Genomic DNA, 7,717 nt, shown 5'->3' with positions numbered 1-7,717 from the left:
TGCGGACCTTGCTCTCGCGGAGCGCTTTTTTGCTGCTGAAGGTAACGCGGAAGAAGCGTTCCCCCACATCTAGAGCCTGCAGAACTTGCTTTCAGCAGCGCGATTCGGCAAGAAGAAGCAAAGCAAGATGACCGACTATTTTCCTTAGAGAAAATACTCGATTTTGCCACAAATAAAGTGCTGTTTTTTGTGTTTTGTGCTTAATTGGAAGTTCGTTTAATTCGAAGTTTTTTGCGGTCCCCGTGAACTTCGTATTAACGGGAGTCGACTGTACAGTGCTAAAAAGTGGGTATGTCCTGTGCTACCGGGGCCTAGCGGAGAGACGAGAACTAGGAGACCGATTCCTGATTAATAGGGCTATAGCTGGTAACATACAGGAACTCTACAGCATTAAGGAGAGGGTGGCAGGTCTTGTGAAACTTATTAAGAGGTACAAATTGAAGATCGTACAGGTCTACGCCTCTACATCCTGTCATGATGACCAGGAAGTCGAAAGCTTCTGTGAAGACGTGGAATCGGCGATGGGTAAAGTCAAAACAAAATACACTATACTGATGGGCGACTTCAATGCCAGAGTGGGCAAGAAGCAGGCTGGAGACAAGTCAGTAGGGGAATATGGCATAGGCTCTAGGAATAGCAAGGGAGAGTTATTAGTAGAATTTGCAGAACAGAATAATATGCAGATAATGAATACCTTCTTCCGCAAGCGGGATAGCCGAAAGTGGACGTGGATGAGCCCGAATGGCGAGACTAGAAATGAAATAGATTTTATACTCTGCGCAAACCCTGGCATCATACAAGATGTGGACGTGCTCGGCAAAGTGCGCTGCAGTGACCATAGGATGGTAAGAACTCGAACTAGCCTAAACTTGAGGAGGGAACGGAAGAAACTGGTACATAAGAAGCTGGTCAATGAGTTAGCGGTAAGAGGGAAAATAGAGGGATTCCGGATCAAGCTACAGAACAGGTATTTGGCTTTAACTCGGAAAGAGGACCTTAGTGTTGAAGATATGAACAACACTCTTATGGGCATCATTAAGGAGTGTGCAATAGAAGTCGGTGGTAACAGAGGTGGAGTTAGACGGGATTCCAGTAAGCTATCGCAGGAGACAAAAGATCTGATCAAGAAACGCCAATGTATGAAAGCCTCTAACTCTATAGCTAGAATAAAACTGGCAGAACTTTCCAAGTTAATCAACAAGCATCGGACATAAGGAAGTATAATATGGATAGAATCGAACATGCTCTCGGGAACGGAGGAAGCCTAAAAGCAGTGAAGAAGAAACTAGGAATAGGCAAGAATCAGAGGTATGCATTAAGAGACAAAGCCGGCAATATCATTACTAAAATGGATCAGATAGTTCAAGTGGCTGAGGAGTTCCATAGAGATTTATAGAGTACCAGTGGTGCCCACAACAATAATGAAAGAAAGAATAGTCTAGAGGAATTCGAAATCCCACAGGTAACGCCAGAAGAAGTAAAGAAAGCCTTGGGAGCTATCCAAAGGGGGAAGGCAGCTGGGGAGGATTAGGTAACAGCAGATTTGTTGAAGGATAATGGGCAGATTGTTCTAGAAGAACTGGCCACTCTCTATACACAATGCCCCGTGACTTCAAGCGTACAGGAATCTTGGAAGAATGCTAACATAATCCTAATCCATAAAAAGGGGACGCTAAAGACTTGAAAAATTATAGACCGATCAGCCTACTGTCCTGTCCTACAAAGTATTTACTAAGGTAATTGCAAATAGAATCTGGAACAGATTAGTCTTCAGTCAACCAAAGGACCAGGCAGGATTCTGTAAAGGCTACTCAACAATAGACCATATTCACACTAGCGATCAAGTGATAAAAAAATGTGCGGAATATAACCGACCCCTATATATACCTTTCATTGATTACGAGAAAGCGTTTGATTCAATCGAAACCTCAGCAGTCATGCAGGCATTGCGCAATCAAGGTGTAGACGAGCTCGCATGTAAAAATACTGGAAGAAATCTATAGCGGCTCCACAGCCACCGTAGTCCTCCATAAAGAAAGCAACAAAATCCCAATAAAGAAGGGCGTCAGGTAGGGAGATACGATCTCTCCAATGCTATTCACAGCGTGTTTACAGGAGGTATTCGGAGACCTGGATTGGGAAGAATTGGGAATTACAGTTAATTGAGAATACTTTAGTAACTTGTGATTCGCTGATGACATTGCCTTGCTTAGTAACTCAGGGGACTAATTGCAATGCGTGCTTACAGGCTTGGTGAGGCAAAGTAGAAGGGTGGGTCTAAATATAATTTGCAGAAAACTAAAGTAAAGATTCACAGTCTCGCAAGAGAACAGCAGTTTAATATAGGTAGCGAGGCACTGGAAGTGGTAAGGGAATACATCTACTTAGGGCAGGTAGTGACCGCAGATATCCGGATCATGACACTGAAATAATCAGAAGAATAAGAATGGGCTGGGGTGCATTGGCAGGCATTCTCAGATCATGAACAGCAGGTTGCCATTATCCCTCAAGAGGAAAGTGTATAATAGCTGCGTCTTACCAGTGCTCACCTACAGGGCAGAAACCTGGAGGCTTACAAAAAGGGTTTTACTTAAATTGAGGACAACTCAGTGAGCTATGGAAAGAATGATAGGTGTAACATTAAGGGATAAGAAAAGAGCAGATTGGGTGAGCGAACAAACTCGAGTTAATGACTTCTTAGTTGAAATCAAGAAAAAGAAATGGGCATGGGCAGGACATGTAATGAGGAGGAAGGGTAACCGCTGGTCATTAAGGGTTACAAACTGGATTCCAAGGGAAGGGAAGCGTATAGCAGGGGGTGGCAGAAAGTTAGGTGGGCGGATGAGATAAAGAAGTTTGCAAGGACGACATGGCCACAATTAGTACATGACCGGGGTTGTTAGAGAAGTATGGGAGAGGCCTTTGCCCTGCAGTGGGTGTAACCCGGCTGATGATGATGATGATTTCATTTTCCCAACTTGTGACTCAACCTACCAGATCATCAATCAGAACCGCTAACACGCTTGATTTAATTCTAACTAATCGACCAGAACTTGCTTCCTTCATAACACACCTACCTGGTATTAGCGACCATACCTTACTGACATTCGGTTTAAATGTCTTCCATCCCAAAAAGATAAAAGTTAAGAAAGTAATACGCGATTACAAGAAAGCCAACTTTGAAGCCATTAACAATGAACTATCGTCATTTATTCAAACATTTTTTGTTGATTTTGAGAACCGTACGGTCCAGTCAAATTGGGATATATTTGTAGACCAAGTACGCCTACTAACTGAAAAGTTTATTCCTAATCGCATCATCACTTCTAATCCTCAATCCCCTTGGTACAATTCTTATATAAAGCGCCTATCTAACAGAAAAAAACGTCTTTATCGCTTAGCTAAATCATCTGCAAGTAAAACAACTTGGAAAACCTATAACGTTGCCAATAATCTGTACTTAACTGCACTAAAAAATGCTAAAGACAATTACTTATCCCATACATTGCCTGACATGCTTACGACAGATATCTGAAAGTTTTGGCGCGTCATTAACCCGTCTTCTGATAGCTCGATCACCTTGAAGGATGAGTCTGGTGAAGTTATTTCAAGTGAAGCTTGCGCAAACATTCTCTGTGAATCATTTGCAAATAATTTTTCCACTTCATCGAACATTGATCTACCACACACAGAACACTACAACTATCTCATTATGCAACCCATAGCTCTTGACTTTGCAGGTATTGCTAGGCTGATTCATGATTTGCCTTTAAACTCAGCTCCCGGTTATGATACCATTAATAGCAAATTTTTGAAAAACACTACCACATACTGTTCTGTAATACTTGCTAATATTTTCCAGCAATCAATAAACACTTGTACTCTGCCATCTCAATGGAAAATAGGGAAGGTGGTTCCATTTCATAAGTCTGGTAACAAAAGCTCACCCCTGAATTACCGCCCGATTTCGCTTACCAGCACCTGTTGCAAACTTCTTGAACATGTTATATTTACTAATCTCGTTGACTTTCTTGACTCGAACACATTTTTCACCTCTGCTCAACATGGTTTTCGCGAAACATTCTCCTGTGAAACCCAACTAATATCATTCACTCATAGATTACACTGTATTTTAGACCGCGCCTCCTGTGCCGACTGTGTATTTTTAGACTTCAGCAAAGCATTCGACGAGGTTTGCCACAAACTGCTCCTATTCAAGCTGAGTCTTTTAAACCTTGACAGTAACCTGCTGAAATGGATTGAGTGTTTTCTTACTAACCGTCATCAATTTGTTACTGCGAATAATTACGATTCATCATTGACTGAGGTTCGTTCTGGTGTGCCTCAGGGATCAGTACTAGGGCCCCTACTGTTCCTGATTTATATTAATGACCTACCTTCTTCATTGAAATCTCACATTCACTTGTTTGCTGACGATTGCGTGATATATCGTGAAATAATTACTAACGACGACACTAATCCTCTTCAGTTTGACTTGGACTACGTGATTGATTGGTGTAACACTTGGCTTATGGAACTTAATATTAATAAATGTAAAGTTATGCGCGTGCAGAGGAACACCTCAAGTACTCTTCCTACTTACTATCTAAATAAAATTCCTTTAGAACCCGTTAACTCATACAAATACTTAGGAGTTCATATAACAGCAAAAGTAACCTGGAACATTCACACTGAGTACATAATAAGTAAAGCTAATAGCATGCTCGGTTACCTACGCCACAAGTTTTCAAAAGCACCATCATCCTTAAAATTACTACTTTACCAGTCATTAGTGCGCCCTAAATTAGAATACGCTGCAGCTGTGTGGGACCCATACCATGAAAACCTTATTTCCTCACTCGAGCTTGTCCAAAATAACTCAGTCCGATTCATATTTTCAAATTATGACCGTACCGCTGGCATAACATCAATGAAGGACAATCTATCTCTTCCATCACTTGCATCTCGCAGAACAATAGCACGTTTGACACTGTTTCACAAATTTTATTACCATTCCTCCCTTCACAGTAACTTCATTTCTCAGCCTCATTACCTATCGAGCCGCATCGATCATCGCCATAAGGTCGGACTTCAAACAGGCAACACTAACACTTTCAGTCAATCTTTCTTTCCCAGATCATCACGACAGTGGAACCACCTTCCCTGTGAAATTGTATCTATTGTCGACAACAAACTGTTTCGTAAGGCTTTAGCTAACATTGTATAATTAGGAATTATTAACATGTTATTTCATTTACTTGCCGCACTTACAGGCGACTAAGGACGACACTGGTTAACATTGTACTAACAGGAATTACCAAGTTGCTACTTTGTTTACATTGTCTGTCGTACCTACAAATTTTGTGCAAGATATTACATAGTATTGTATAATTAATAATTACTAACACACTGCATTGTTTATTTTCCGTACTTTATTGTTATACTTCCCGTTTTCCCACTCCCCTCTGTAATGCCTTCGGGCCTTGAGGGTACCATAAATAAATAATGATGTAGTTATGTATCTTAGACCAGAAAGAAACCCTGTTACTTGTCAGTTCGACCCAGTCTCCTGCAATTCATTAGGCAGATATCGGGGCACGTATGAAGATTACGTTACGCATTTTAAACATCGTGACAAAGGAAGACATTTTATTTATTGGTAGTCAGCCGCCTTGAGCAAGCGAAGGAGCATGTTTATCTAAGCCAAGTCGTCACAGGGAACGTGAACAGTAAGAAAGAAATTCCATGAAGTTCCTTTGCCATGAAAACATGATGAACTGATATCCTAGTCTGTTGTCTCAGAATAAGACTTGCATATAGTACTCACAATTTTCTATTGACTGGCAGTGAACCTCCAACCTTTGGTTGATCTGGTGAGAGGCTTGCCGTCCTCCACGTCCTCGTGGAGTGTCGGGAAGCCGAAAGAGGGAGAAAGAAAGATTTGCCGCTAGCACACCGCTATTGTTTCCCTTTCCATCCTGCTATGTTTCTTGGTGAAGAGGTGCTTTTTAATACCAAAGCTATCCTAGGTTTCTTGAACGATATGGTCTTGAATATGGTCTAGCCCAATAATTTCATTAACGCTTCCTCTCTCCAGAGGATGCTGCTGTGTTGTGGTAGTTTTTTCTATAGCACATGTCTCTAGGTCCTTGTGTTTCAAGTGTTTCTCCCATGCCCAAACTCATTAATACTGGCGTTAACGCTGGATTAATATCTCCATCCATTAATAAGGAAGGGAGATATTAGGAAGGAAATGCTTGCTCTTCCCATTACCTCTCAACCTATTAATTCTCCTTGGTGGGGGCAGTGCCAGTAGCAATGCGCAGGCTAGTATGCCTCACCTTTGTTTCGTTCTCTTTTCTTCTCTTTATGTGGTTGCATATGGTAAGTGTTTGCGATGGATCTCTCGCAAAGCTATGCAAGTGGGACAAAGAAGCTGTAGCGGGGCAGGTGGATTGGCAGCAGCTGCTTTCCCATTTCCTAGGAACCTCTGACAGACCTGGAAGAGAGGGCATGCATGTGCACACTGGTGTTGGTGAATAACCCATGGTCCAAAGCTATTGCCTCATCGGGGGAACCTATGGGCGGCTGGGCGGCAGTTCCAAGAATGGCAGCGAAGAGTTGTCTCTTTGAAAAGACACGGAGCTACATTGGCTTTCTGCTTGTTAACATTGCACACCTTGTGTAAATACAAAATTTGGTTGAGGTGTTCACAGTTACATGCTCTAACCGAAGAATGTGTATATTGCCCAACTGGTGTAGGGCACCTTTAAAAGAGAATATTTGCTTAAAAAAAAGAAAAAGATGTGCAACCCCTAATTTTTGGGACCATATGGTATCATGTGGGCACTTAGCCACAGTTATGCTGAATTACAATGGCAGATACAGAACGGTCCGGCAGTTCTGCTACAGCGCCATCTTCCGGTGGAAAGCACATGCTCTGAATCTGCATTTGGAACACTAGCACTCCAGCCAGAGCAAGCAGCGGAACAACCATATGCCACAGTGTCGGCATGGCTTGTGCGGAACTAACAATTTTCTGTTTTTGTGAACAAAAACAGTTTCTGCCGCTCTCTTGTGGCAAGTTGGTGTGTGGAACTCCAGTCATTTTTGTGCATAAATACTCAAATGCGAACTCTGAGAACATTTGTGCTATGTCTCGCTTACCGTCTAAACTAAGTGGAGGCCTCTGCTCTAAGGTTCACTAGTTTGGACCTGGTTCAGTGAGTGGAACAGATAGTCTCATGCACGTATTTGCAAGCACTACTTTGTCGTTGTCTGAGCCACTTTCCTCGCCCCTTGAACCTGAGAAGCTGCTTTGTGAGGTGCAATTTTTCTCAAAAAGGAAAAGTATGTTAATAGTACCGCAGAAACATTTTATTTTTCCCAAGCAGCTTAATTGCCTTTCCCTCTATCGCTACAGAACAACAAGAAATTGTTCGCTTGCGGTCTGGTATTATGTGTGCTGTCTTTGTTGTGCCATCCGCTGCATGGATGATCAACTCAATGCGGCTGGAGGAACTATGTCGCACAGACTTCTGGTCGAATTTGCTGATGTTGGCGGAGAGGTTTCGATTGCTCGGTGGGGTGATCTCAGATCGAGATCGACTCTCGAGCTACCATTGGAATAGATGATCTGCTCTCCTCATCTTCCATTTCAATAGAATTGCTCCGAAAAGAGCAGGAACTTTTGATCCGGCAGTGTTCCAGATCTGCC

Source organism: Dermacentor albipictus, unplaced genomic scaffold, assembly GCF_038994185.2.
Source record: "Dermacentor albipictus isolate Rhodes 1998 colony unplaced genomic scaffold, USDA_Dalb.pri_finalv2 scaffold_26, whole genome shotgun sequence".
Lineage (NCBI taxonomy): Eukaryota > Metazoa > Arthropoda > Arachnida > Ixodida > Ixodidae > Dermacentor > Dermacentor albipictus.
This window is presented reverse-complemented; position numbering follows the sequence as displayed.